This window comes from Narcine bancroftii, chromosome 6 (assembly GCF_036971445.1).
Source record: "Narcine bancroftii isolate sNarBan1 chromosome 6, sNarBan1.hap1, whole genome shotgun sequence".
Classification (NCBI taxonomy): domain Eukaryota; kingdom Metazoa; phylum Chordata; class Chondrichthyes; order Torpediniformes; family Narcinidae; genus Narcine; species Narcine bancroftii.
Window position 1 is genome coordinate 85,383,417 of NC_091474.1, and position 14,503 is coordinate 85,397,919.

General features: G+C 39.7%; 1 long non-coding RNA gene across 1 annotated transcript in view; it reads left to right on the top strand.

Annotated features, from left to right (window-relative positions):
* LOC138736311 (uncharacterized) overlaps positions 1-14,184 on the top strand; it is a 104,191-nt gene extending 90,007 nt beyond the window's left edge. The window contains exon 3 of the long non-coding RNA XR_011340219.1: positions 13,950-14,184. This is a non-coding gene — a long non-coding RNA (uncharacterized lncRNA). The remainder of the gene's footprint in view (positions 1-13,949) is intronic.
* The last annotated feature ends 319 nt before the right edge of the window (positions 14,185-14,503 follow it).

Genomic DNA, 14,503 nt, shown 5'->3' on the forward strand with positions numbered 1-14,503 from the left:
AATGCAACTAATAGTACTTGTGACAGAATTGTTATTAATCTTTAGTTATATATATTTTTAAGTTATTTTGTGGGTTTGGACACGGGCACTCACAGATACAAACCCTTACATACACAAGCCATTTTGGGAGTTGAAATTTCTGTTAAATTAATGGTTTGGTGAAAGCTGTGCAAGTACCCATTAATCAAGAAATTGTCCATTGAAATATTGAAGACAATGAATGTTTACTCAGAGAAACAGCTGTGTATACAAGGAAACCATTTGCTGGTTAGTCAGCAGACAAATTGAAGGCATTAGCTCATAAAACTTTTGGAAGAGATGAAGTCATATTCTTTGAGCAAAGAAATGTGAAGTAACTTTAAAAAAAATCTTCAAAAGGAAGGAATTATGTTCTGTCATGTGGTTAAAACACCAAGAAAGAAAGCATTTTTGAATATTAAAGAACTAATTTCAAACTGAAGCAGAAAATGCCGTAGCATCCTGTAGGTAACACATGATTGAAGAAGGTGCTTGACCATTTTGTAAGTCACATAGGATTGAAAAACAGTAGCCTCTACAGAGAAAGGTGCTGTTCTGTATTGTAGTCTTATCACTGGGAGATACACAGAATCAGTGGCAATGAAGAAGAGCCACTTCACTGTCTCTTTGAAATGAGGACAGATTAATTGTATCCATTTCTATATGGCACTTCGTGTAACCCTTGCTTGGGTTTGTGAAATCATCGTGTGAAACACAGATTCTGAAACCTTCATGCAAAAGAGGGAGATTTTGAAAAATCATTTGTGTGAAGAAACATTTCTCTGAAACCAACTCTACAAGAACTTTGAGTTTTGAGGAGTCTGATGCCTCACACCTGCTCCATAATTTAAAGAATCAGAATTTCAAAACAAAACTGACTTAACTTTAAAATTGTCTCTTCAGAATTATGTCTGAATTGTAATCTCACAGACACAGACACAGACACAGACACAGAGACACACACACAAATTGTTGTTTTTGAATATACCATTGCCTTGGTGAATTTATATTGCTACTGGTCTAGTACATAACAGTGCTAGACACTGGAAAGGTTATGTGCCTGACATTATGTCTTGACCTAAATTTGCAGAACAGCCACATACGTGCATGTATGACACTGCTGATTGTAAAGAATTTGAATGTTCTCCCCTTGTCTGCATGAGTTTCCATCTAGTTATTCAGTTTCCTCCTATCTTCCAAAATGTCCAAGGGTTGGAGGTCAATTGGGTATTGGGCATCATGGTCTCATGGGTTAGAAGGGCCTGTTACTGTGCTGTATGTCTAGATTTAAATTAAAAAAAATTAAGAACAACTTGAATGATTGTTAAAACACAATGCTGGAAAAATTCAGCAGGTAAAACTATGTATTTTATATAGCAAAGATAAAGATGACCATACCTTGATGAGGGGCTCGTTCAAAACGTTGATTATATATCTTTATCTTTGCACGGTTTGACCTGCTAAGTTTCTCCAGCATTGTATTTTTATTTCAACCAAGGTGTCTACAAACTCTCATGTTTTACTATAGGGTGAGAGTAAATGATTGTTAATTATGTCTAAACTTCATAGAGGAAAATGACTTCAGTACAGTCAGTTATTGCTGCCTTTCCCCATTCAACTACAGTGATTTTTTTTAGTGAATGCATATGTGGCAAGACACCCCTTACTATTCTTTCCAGTTTATTCCTTGAGGATTAAAAGCATGTGATATAGACAATAAGCTGAAAGTTTGATGGTTCTTTTATTGTAAGAAAGAAACTTGGGCTCTTTTAAACCAACTATACTAATTAGCTATAGAACTCATTCACAACCGTGTGGAGGCATCTACTTTGATTCATACAAAAATATTAAAGAAATGGTCACCAGGTTTTTTCAAAATGAAAGATAGTATCAAATGTCTGTCTTCTAATTTTTTCTAAATCTAAGCATGATGTAATGGAGGAAAGCCATTGAAGTAAAGTAAGTGGATTGCAATCTTTCCATTTGAGTAATATAGCTCTCCTTGCCATCAATGTTGAAAAGGCTACTTTCTTTTGGGCTGAAACAGGCGCAAAGCCTTGTACCAAAACTGTGATCCCCAAAATAAATGTGAATAAGTTTGACTGTTTATCTAAGTCCAACTCTTTAGCTAAAGTTTCAGAAACAACTTGCCAAAAATTATCTAACTTTGTACAGGACATAGTCAAAGTGGACTATTTGGATTTACACGTATCACAAATATGACTTGCATTAAGAAGAATATGGGCCAATCTGTCCTTTGCCCTATGCACTACCTTGAACTGAATCAAAGTTCTTTTTCTTTTAGAGATTCAGTCTGTCAGGTGCTTTGATTACATGTGTGGATATTCTTAACAAAGATGCTTGTGTCGGCTTTGCTGGTCCACTACTGTCTAGCACTGGTCGTGTTTCCTCTGTTGCTGTGCAAGCTGGATCTTCTGTATTTGTCTGTTCCCACAGTGTCTATTGCATTTTCAGCAGGCTCTTTTGACTCCTTCTCAGTATTTTACTATCCTCTGTTCTGACAGTGTAGGATTTTGGATTTACTTTTTGTCCCAAGTGTTGGAATCTCTCACTATGTCATGTTGTGCCAGTGGCCCTGAATTTCTTGCTGACTTGTTATAGTTTGCTTTTTGTCTCCATTGTCAACACTTTTTTGTTCGACATCTCTGTTCTTGTTTGTGTCTACAGTGTAGGGAAGTGTGGTGCGAAGTCTATAATCCCATCAGAAACTCAGTGGGTGACATGGCATGTTCAAGTGGTGAAGCTCTGTGACTCAGTTGAGCTAAATATGGATCTGAGCCACTTTCTAGTGCTCTCTCTCTTTCTTTCGAGCAATTGTTTATGCACTCCTTTCTCTGCTTTACTGTTTGACCTGTGGATGCAGAGGACTTGAAGTGCATGTCGAAAATCATACTCTTCTGCAAAGTTCTGGAATTCTCTTTCTTCTTTGGCTTGGCTTCGCAGACGAAGATTTATGCAGGGGTAAATGTCCACGTCAGCTGCAGGCTCGTTTGTGGCTGACAAGTCTGATGTGGGACAGGCAGACGCGGTTGCAGGGGAAAATTGGTTGGTTGGGGTTGGGTGTTGGGTTTTACCTGCTTTGTCTTTTGTCAGTGAGGTGGGCTCTGCGGTCTTCTTCAAAGGAGGTTGCTGCCCGCCGAACTGTGAGGCGCCAAGATGCACGGTTTGAGGTGATATCAGCCCACTGGCGGTGGTCAATATGGCAGGCACCAAGAGATTTCTTTAGGCAGTCCTTGTATCTTTTCTTTGGTGCACCTCTGTCACGGTGGCCAGTGGAGAGCTCTACAGCTGCAGTATATTACATTGTCACTGTAGACAATTTGAGGAATTGCATGTCTTGTAAAGATCGTTTCATTGGAAGAGTCCAATCTCTAGATAGTTTGATAATCAATAGCCAGCAAGTAATTATTTCCATCCATGTGGATCAGATCAGTCCCAACTTTCTGCCATGGTTCTGCTCGTATGTCATTTATTATCATGGTTTCCTTTGCCCTCTTTGCATGATGTTTCAAACAGACCCCACAGCTTGAAGTCAATGTCATCATTTATCTGGCCCTGCTTTTGTATTATTCCATTCCAAGGTGCTCCTCATGCATCCTTTTCAGCATTTCTTGTTGTAGTGATTGAGGAATGATAATTCTGTTCTGTCTGAGTAGAAGCCCATTGATAACACTCAGATGACATTCAGCTCTAGGCCATCCTTCAAGCAGATTCTTGACCCTCTGTAGAGCTTTTCTGCTTCAGCTAGGATCTGCTTGGATTTCATGTCAGATACAGAAAGAGATTCAGTGATCAGGTTCATGTGGAGATTCAAATCTCTCTGTGGAATTCTCATTGTGTGCTTCACACTGTGTTGTTTTCCTGAATAATGCATCAGCTAACACAATAGATTTCCCTGGTGTGTACACCCTCTTGACTAAGCTTAAGTTTTCATGCTTTGTCGCTCAGCAGTGATTCATGTCCATCTGGAACTACTGTGAACCTGAGGTGGTGCTTTCTATCTTTAACTTTGACCTTGAGTTTACATGTACCTTTTGTGTCAATGCTATGTTTATTGTAGGATTTGAGCTATAATGGATTTGCATGGATGTATGGCTTTACCTTCATTGCCCTGATGTCGCACCTCACAGATCATATTGACCTTTGCCCCTGTGTCCATCTGTGTTTGGTCTCATTGATGTAGGGGAGGCCTCACTAAGAACACCTAATGCAGATTAGGTTGATTGACAAGCATGTGACTCATAATTCCCAATGTATTGAATGAGCATTAAAAGGAAAACTTGTGGTGCTCTTTTTAAATCCAATATTTATTGTGAAGAAATAAAACAGAAAATGTGATAATACATGAAATTTTCTTTTGGCAACCGTAAGGCAAAGATTCACTATCAATAGAAATTGCCCAGCGCCCCTTACAGACAGAGAAAGAGAAGCAAAAGAATCACTCCAGAGTCACTGAATGTCCATAGATTCAGATCCAGTGCTCGCACACCCTCTACAGCCACACAACTGTCAGTCCAAACCAACTAATGATGCCAGTGAATCTTTCTAGAGCTTTCCAAATCAGTGTTGGAGACATCAACTGATCTTTCTTTCCTCACCCTGTTATAATACATCCACAAATAGCTCTAATAAATTTGTCGTAAATTTGATCCCTTTTTACAGATCAAATTAATTTTCCTTAATTTGATTATGATTTTCTGAATATCCGACTTCTAAATAATAGATTACAGCATTTTCAAAATGACAGGTTTTTGATTTTTCTCTCCTACAGTTTCCTGCTTTTTGTCTCCCTCCTGTCTTAATTAGGGGAATTATAGTTATTATTTTCCAATCCACTGAAACATTTCCAGAATGTAAAGGATTTTGGAAGATTGGAACTAATATTCCTCCTTTCACAATAATACATCAAGTTTGATTTTTGTTTTGTTTTCAGAAGTGGTATACTATGAGTTGTTGGGTTACAGGCCAACAGTTGTTTCATTAGGGAACTGGACATTTCTCGAAATTTAACCAGGTGTTTTTGAGATCCATCCTTACTGATGCAATTTCCATGTTGTCACAATCCCACATAATTCTTTTTGGAGCATCATGGGGAAATTGTTCCATATATTCCTGGAGCGCTACTGTCGCAAATTCCCAGATTACTTGAGTTCCTTTCCAGTTGTGGATTCCTCGCAAGTAAATCCAGTTACTTATCTGCTTCCCGTAACAATTAAACTCTCCTGGCAACAGTAGAGACATTAGACCAAGCCATCGAGGACATCTACATGAGGCAATGTCTTAAAAAAGCAGCCTCTATCCTTAAAGACCCCCACCACCCAGGCCCTGCCCTCTTCATTCTGCTGCCATTGGGGATAAAGGCACAGGAGCCTAGTGACAAGCACTCAATGGCACAGGACAGCTTCTTTCCCGCAGTCATCAGATTCCTGAATAATCAATGAACCAAAGACACTGCCTTATTTTTCATGCACTATTATTTTAATTTTTTTATAGTAATGTTGTAAGATGGTTGTAATATGAATGCACTGTGATGCTGCCGTAAAAACACCAAATTTTATGACTTGTTCATGACAATAAATTCTGATTCTGAATCCAAACCCAACACTGCATCTTCATATGAATTCTCTGCAACTTAGAAGAAAATGGTCCAAATGAAATTTACAATGTCAGAGTCAGAATTGAAACAATTGCTGAACTGTAATGGAACAGTTGCAGAATATACCTTTTAAGATGTGTAGCCATTTTAGACTATTATGGATAATCAGTCTTCAAGTATGTTGATTTTTAAAAAATTCTTCAATTAGGTTTCTTTGGCCTCATTTCTGACTGGAATTCTATTGAGGTTCTGCAATGTTGTCCATTTCTTTCAATCCTATGATAAAATTTATCAGAGAGGGCTGTTGAATTTGCAGGTACTTCAATATGGATATATTGCTTATGTAGGTAGAGGCGCCTGCAAGCTCACACCAAGACACAAGAGAAACTTGTCCGTGAACTACTCTTTGCAGATGATGCCGCTTTAGTTGCCCATTCAGAGCCAGCTCTTCAGCGCTTGACGTCCTGCTTTGCGGAAACTGCCAAAATGTTTGGCCTGGAAGTCAGCCTGAAGAAAACTGAGGTCCTCCATCAGCCAGCTCCCCACCATGACTACCAGCCCCCCCACATCTCCATCGGGCACACAAAACTCAAAACGGTCAACCAGTTTACCTATCTCGGCTGCACCATTTCATCAGATGCAAGGATCGACAATGAGATAGACAACAGACTCGCCAAGGCAAATAGCGCCTTTGGAAGACTACACAAAAGAGTCTGGAAAAACAACCAACTGAAAAACCTCACAAAGATAAGCGTATACAGAGCCGTTGTCATACCCACACTCCTGTTCGGCTCCGAATCATGGGTCCTCTACCGGCACCACCTACGGCTCCTAGAACGCTTCCACCAGCGCTGTCTCCGCTCCATCCTCAACATCCATTGGAGCGCTCACACCCCTAACGTCGAGGTACTCGAGATGGCAGAGGTCGACAGCATCGAGTCCACGCTGCTGAAGATCCAGCTGCGCTGGATGGGTCACGTCTCCAGAATGGAGGACCATCGCCTTCCCAAGATCGTATTATATGGCGAGCTCTCCACTGGCCACCGTGACAGAGGTGCACCAAAGAAAAGGTACAAGGACTGCCTAAAGAAATCTCTTGGTGCCTGCCACATTGACCACCGCCAGTGGGCTGATAACGCCTCAAACCGTGCATCTTGGCGCCTCACAGTTTGGCGGGCAGCAGCCTCCTTTGAAGAAGACCGCAGAGCCCACCTCACTGACAAAAGGCAAAGGAGGAAAAACCCAACACCCAACCCCAACCAACCAATTTTCCCTTGCAACCGCTGCAATCGTGTCTGCCTGTCCCGCATCGGACTGGTCAGCCACAAACGAGCCTGCAGCTGACGTGGACTTTTTACCCCCTCCATAAATCTTCGTCCGCGAAGCCAAGCCAAAGAAGGTAGAGTAGAAAAACTGCAAATATCTTGGATAGGAAGAGGGCATCAATGATATAGGCATGATGTAAAAGAGTTTGAGATGACCTGGTGAAATTCTGATTTGGTTTTTAATAATATCACTAATTCAATCTTAAATCGATTATTGACAACATTAGAATGTATGGAAATTTACTCAGGAGCTAGGGTTTAAAAATTTGGATCTGTTATTTTCAACAGTCAGCTTAATGTAAAGAAAGTTACAGAGAACAAGTCATTTTGTTAGTGGAGTTAAACAGGATATTTTGTTACATGATCATTCTACAATGTGGAAGATTATTCTAAAGCCATTAAGAAAAAAGAAACAGTTTAGAATAATTTCCCTCCTGAAACCCTTTAAATAGATATGTATGATTAAATGAAAGAGCTTATCAATTCCTGAAGTCATTAACACCCAAGTTATGTTGACAGCTTATCTTTAGCTGCTCCCAGTTGGATTCAAAACTAAGTACTTTGATAAACATGGGATAGCTTTCCAATGTAATTTAAAAATCCCCTTCTCTTTAACTATTTTAATGTGTTGGTCACACTTCTAATTTAATCTTTTATCATTATTCATGGTGGGTGGCGGGATGGTGCCTTAGGGTGTGAAAGTATTGTATTTCAACATGTGATTTTATTTTCCCTTGCATGCTGGATTGATAGAAATCTGAAAGTGAAATTAGGGTTTATTTGATATAATAGATCTTATAAATGTAACAGTCCAGATACTATAATTCTTTTGATCTATAATTTGATTCTGATATTTTTAACACACCACTCCAGGAAGTCAGAGATCAGAATAAAAAAAATGTAAAATAAAAATGTTCCTCTCATGCGATGTAGTAAATTAGTTGGATTGAGATGCTTCAGAAACAATGCAGGAGATCATGATATTTTCTGTAAGTGTTTAAAGAGTTGATAGATACTTTTTGAAAGATTTAGAAGGAATGATTAGTATATTACCCTTGTTAAATGCAGCTCTAATTTCCCTATTTATACAATGGCTTCATTACCATTACTGTATGTTGTTTTTAGTCATGTCTCACTGCAATTCTGAACTGCTCCAGAGTTCTCTTGATCTTTGCAGGGGTCTGCCACACTAATGCTTCAAAACATCTGCAGCCGCATATTGACATCCCAGCAATGTGTGAGATCATTTCTCCTGGAACACCGTGGTCCTTGCAGTGCTACTTCTTGCTCTCCTATTACTCATTCGAATATGAGTAACAGGAGAGCAAACTCCTGATATATGTCAAATTCTGTGTGGGAAGCTATGCTGAAACTTGGGATGTATTATCATATTATCAGATGCATTAATTGGAAAGCTGATTTGAAGAAGCAGTAGATATGCTGAGAGGGCTGGGAGGAGACCTATCTGCATCGCAAACACCCCACAGAAATGTTGAGCTAAATTATCTTTTTTTTGTAGTCCCCTTCTAATTTAATAGATACAAAACTGAGATCAGTAGTTCCATATTTGGATATTATGGAACTCATTGTGTCATAGAGTTTCGGCATAGAAGCAGACCCCTCAGCCCAATAGGTCCAGTCCAAAAAAAAATGTCTGCCCAAGATATTCCTATTTGCCTGCTTTTAAGATTCAAGATTATTTTATTGTCATGTAATAAAATGGAAATTGCCGGTGCATATTACATTCAGGGAAAGAGAAGCAAAAGAGTCACTGAGTGTCCATGGATTCACCTCCAGTGCTCCCATAGCCTCTGCAGCCACTCAGTCTTCAGTCCAAATGATTGGCAACCAAAGCTCCTGATCCAAACCTTTGACAAGATCAGGAAGCCCTCAATGTCGTTGGCACCATCTCACATCTCGGTTCTGATATCTGTTATCCCTCCTGATAGTCTCAAGCCAATCTCCAGCAACCTGCAGTCTGGTACCATCAGCTCTTTTAACATAAGAACACAAGAATTTAAGAACTAGGAGCAAGAACTGATGATAAGCTCACCTCTACCTTCCTGCCTTTTCCTCATATCCCTTAATTCCTATACTAAGTAAAAATCTTTCCAACTTTGTCTTAAATATATTTACTGAGGTAGCCTCCACTGCTTCAACAGATTCACCACCCTCTGGGAAAAACAGTTCCTCCTAATCTCAGTTCTAAATCTACTAACCTGGATTTTGAGGCTATGTCCCCTTGTTATAGTTTCCCCACCAATGGAAACAACTTGCTTATCCGTTTCTATAAGATTCCCTCTCATTCTTCTAAATTCCAGTGAGTAAAGTCCCATATGATTCAATCTCTCCTCATAGGATAACCCCCTTATCTCTGTATCAACTTGGTGAACCTCCAAAGCCAGTACATCCTTCCTCAAGTAAGGAGACTAGAACTGCACACAGTACTCCTGATGTGGCCTCACCAGTACCTGGTACAGTTGGAGCAGAGCCATCCTGCTTCCAAATTCCATCCCTCTAGTAATGAAGGACAACATTCCATTTGTCTTGATATTCTGCTGCACCTGCAAACCAGCTTTTAGCAATTCATACAAAATAATTCCCAAGTCCTTCTGCACGGCAGCATGCTGCATTGCATGCCATTTAAATAATAATCTAATAATTCAAAGTGGATAACCTCACATTTACAAACATTGTACTCCATCTGTTAGATCCTTGCCCACTCACTTAATCTATCCATAGCTCTCTGCAGACTTTCCATGTCCTCTGCACAATTTGCTTTTCCACTCAATTTAGTGTCATCAGCAGGCTTAGATCTGCAACAATTTGTCCCCTCTTCCAGATAATTAATGTATATCAGGCCCAACATCGACCCCTGCGGCCATTAACAGGCCATTTAAAGCCTTTATGGAACTGATGGCAATTGGACTAGGTGGTAGAATCCAGCCTGGGAACACTGTCTCCACTCCCCACTCTTCATGGGATGGCACAAGCGGCTGTGATGCTGCACAGAGGCTCCAACAGTGCTATCATTTTTGTTAGAGGCCTGATTCCTCTAAACATTTCCCTTTCTCTTGCCTGTTTATATGTCTTTCAGATATTACAATTTTAACTGCCTTTACCATTTCCTCTGATAGCTCATTTCAAATACCCATCACTTCCTCTTTCCTCTCACCTTAAATCTATGCTCTTTAGTTTTAGATTCCCCTATCCTGGCAATAAGAAAATAACTATTTACAATATATATCCCCTGTATGATTTAACAAACCTCTATCAGCTACCCCCCTCAGCCTCCTATATTCTAAAAAGAAAAATCCCAGCCTATCCAGCCTCTTCTAAATCAAGCCCACAAGTCCCAGTAATATTCTTGGAATCTTTTCTGCACCCTTTTCAGCTTGATAATATATTTCCTGTAGCTAGGTGACCAGATCTGTAAACAATACTTGTGGTCTGAACAATGTTTTGCACAGTTGTAATGTGGCATCCCTGCTCCTGTACTTAAGCCCATGATCGATGAAGCTAAATCTGTCCCATGCTTTCTTCACTAACCTGTCTACATGTGTTGCCAATTTCAAGGTACTATGTAGATGTATCTTCAAATCTTTTTGTTCGATAGCACTCTTCAGGGGTCTTGTATTCATGTATGGAAGTTCTGCCCATGACCCCCCCCCCCCACCTCACCCCAGTTTAATTATCCAAAATGCAACACCTTGCACTTGACTGAGTGAGGTTCCATCTGCCATGAATTGACTCACTTTCTCAGTTTATCTAGATCCTTTTGTAATCTCACATATCCTACTTAAGTATCATTGAGCAAGTTATTGGCCAGTGGATTTTGACAAACCCTGATAACGCATTCCATCATTGAGATTTCAGCGTTTTCTGTAACCTCCAGTGCATACGTGCTTTGATATGCTTAATAAGGGAATTGGGATCAGTGACAACTGGGCATACTATGTCGGATATGTTTGAATCAATTACCAGAATCAATGATTACACCTCAGTGTGGATGTGGTACTTTTCACCTGTAGAAAAATTGATAATAGACTGATGGGGTGGTTGATCTGGAAGAAATTTGTCTGATTTTTTGTGGACAGGACACACCTGGGAAATTTTCATAATTTGTCTAATAGATGTTGGTGCTGTAACTGCACTTGAACAACTTAACCAGAGGGTGATTCATATTTATGAATATTAATTCTCATAGTTGACAGGGTGAAGTAGAATATATGACTGAATTAATTGAAACCGGTATAATAAATCTAAAATCAGTAAAAGGCACGGAATACTTAATAGTACACAAAGGGCCAGCTTTAGAACTATTTTACATCATTACAAAGTTAGTAAAGCCAATAACCCAAGAATAACCTGCCATATGGCTCAGTTTTTAATCCAAACATTTGTACTTAAGTGTTGTAAAGTGCATGTGTTGTTTGTGTGGAGTGCATTTTCCCACCACCAATAATTGTGTGTATATCATCATCAGGAAACTTGCTCTAGCAAAGGAATCCCTATGTGGAATATGATTTGTTTTTTAAACATTTTGACAAAGATTGAGAGGAATTGATGTTTACCATTTGTACACAGTTGATTTAACCCATGTGCAGACTCAGAAATGTTTGAAATACCCTGTAGTGTTCCAAATTAAACTTGCATGCAGTTTTGAACTTGTGTAGTGCACAGAGGGAAAATTAAAGATTTCAACATCTAATTTAGCATGTGTCACCACATTTTTCAGTATTCTTGCACAAATGCTTCATTTTTATTTGACAGTCATTCTTTCTAAAATTATGCTATTATTCATAAGTTTTATCATTTTAAATATGGAGGTCGACATTGATGGGATATCCAAGCTACTAAATATGACAGTACTTGTAAATAAATCTGTTAAAATGCAAATGGTATTCACAGTATTATGTGTAAAGATGCAGGCCAGGAAGGTCCTTTATCTCCAGTGTAGCAGCATACCTTGCATCTCAGCACAATTGGATTTTGTGATGGGGTCCGAGGAACAGAGATCAAACCCAATACTAGACCTTGTATCTCAGAAGCATGAGAAATTGATAGGATCTTCAGTTTCTGATCCATGCAAAAGCATATATTTCTTCAGACAGCACAGTGATATAGAAGGATGCATTAGATATTCTTAAATGTATATATTCAGGCACCTCTGCCATTAACAACCATTTATTATTTAATTAAAACATTAAAGTATATGGACTACAATTTCCCACCAGCTTGTTGACTGCTCCTGTGCTTAGTGACAATGATGTTTAGACCATTAGCAGTCCAACTTGCCTAAAGGCTGAGAGCTGATGCACTCTTAGTGCTACTTAAGTGTTGGACATTTAGATCTAGAGCTTGGGTTGCTAATGGATTAAGGGCCTATGCGATTGCAGAGGCTGCAAGAGCACTGGAAGCAAATCAACTGATATTCAGTGTCTCTGAAAGAGACTCTTGCTTCTCTTTATCTTACTGGGAAATGAGGGAACTACTAATGGTGTCTATCTGCCTTGCCATAGGCAGAAGAAAATTCAATGTAATTGTACATCTGTATTATATGACAATAAAGAAGCTTGAATCTAAAGTGGACTGCAGTGGTTGTCTCAAAGTCGTAGCAATAGTTTGTGATTATATGGAACCTTAAAGACCATGGATCATGAAACATTGGATTATGGGAAAAACTGACAATGAACAAGGAACATCAGTTTGATCAGAGAGAGAGAGAGAGAGATTTTAAGGAGCACCATAAAGGAGAAAGGTGAGAGATTTGGGTCTAGAATCTTGAATTTCAAGAATAAGATGACTAATGAAGGAATAGAGGGAACTGCTAGAGGCAGGTTTTGGGGATGGAAAAGATTAAGGTAATGGGGTAAAAGCAAAACCAAGATCATGTACCCTCCTGACACTCATTCAAAAATGTACAGAAGGTTTATGAACTTGCTCACACAGATTAATTCCTTCACATTAAGGACACTCAAAAGTGCTCCTCCAATTGCATTTGTTGCCCTGGGAGAGACCATGCTCTGGTGATAGAACACATCAAAACATACTTCCCAGAGATGCTGGATCTACTTCAATTAGCCTATAGAAGAAACCACTGCACAGACGATGCAAAAGCTTTGTCCCTTCATCTTGTCCTGACCCACCTGGAGAACAATGCTTCACACACCATTGATTTCACTTTGGCTTTTAATACAAGACTGATGGAGAAACTGTCCTAAATAGGACTCATCACCCCTCTCTGTACCTGGATTCTGGACTTCCAAGTGGAAACACCGCAGTCTGTCCAGGTCAGTAGCAGAGCGTCGAGCACCATCATATCTCGTGATGTGGTGTGAGAGTAAGAACCTGAGTGTCAAGATGGACAAGTCAAAGGAGATTATTGTGGACTTCAGGAGGATTAGGAACAACCATCCTCTATTGCACATCAACAATTCTGTAGTGGAGAGTGCCAAGATCCTTGGAGTTCACTTAAGTAGTGATCTATAGTGGCACACATCTCCTCACTTGTCAGGAAGGAGCAACAGTGATTGTACTTCCTAACAAGACTGAAGCAGGCAAGGCTACCAGCCACCATTATGCCGGCTGCATCACAGTGTGGTACAGTTGCTGCAGAGAAATGGATTGGAGGTCAATCCACATGTCCCTAAGATTGTGGCTTCACTAGGGTTGGTGTCACGCAATGTGGTAACTCATGGTGTCACCCCTTCCCCCCCCCCCCCGCCCCCGATGGACTTCCTCCCGTACCAGACCATACAGAATTCTTAGTAATGTTTTTTTTAACTAATGTTACTCGTAAATCATAATTCCTGTAATTACTGAATGTAATGGCAATAGTAGTGAGATAAACAACTAGCAAAATTAAAATTGTTAGAGCTAACTACAGGGATATTTTTGTTAAAAATAATAATTTCTGCTGAAACACTGCATAAATATTTTTATAGGCAGTTTACTTTGGTGTTAACCACTCTGATTGTGTCACCCAGCAGTCCGCACCTGTTGCACCTCCTAGTGACGCATGCCATAAGAGTGACAGAGGAGGCTTCTGGAGTCTCTCTCCCCTCCAACGACATGATTTACCAGGATTATTGTCTGAAGAGGTTGCGCAAGATCATTGAGGACCTCTTCCACCCCACACACAGTATCTTTCAACTGCTCCCATTGGGAAAAAGATACAGGTGTATCAGAGCCAGCACCCCCAGGCTGAGGAACAGCTTCTTCACATGGGTAGTGTGAATGCTAGACTTTCATAAAACAATATATATTTATTTGTATATATGAATAATTGTCCTGCATGTGTATTATTTTTTGATGTGCTATGTCAGGTTGTCTGTCTGCATGTTTTGCACTGATGAACAGATAACACTGTTTAATTGGGTTGTACTTGTGCAATCAGATGACAATAACCTTGACTTAAAGTAACATGGATATGAATAAGGGCTTTAATCCATGATGACTGAGCCTAGTTTTGGGATAAAATTTGGTCAGCATGGACAAATTTGGCTGAAGGTCCTGTTTTCCAGTTGTAAAACAATGTATT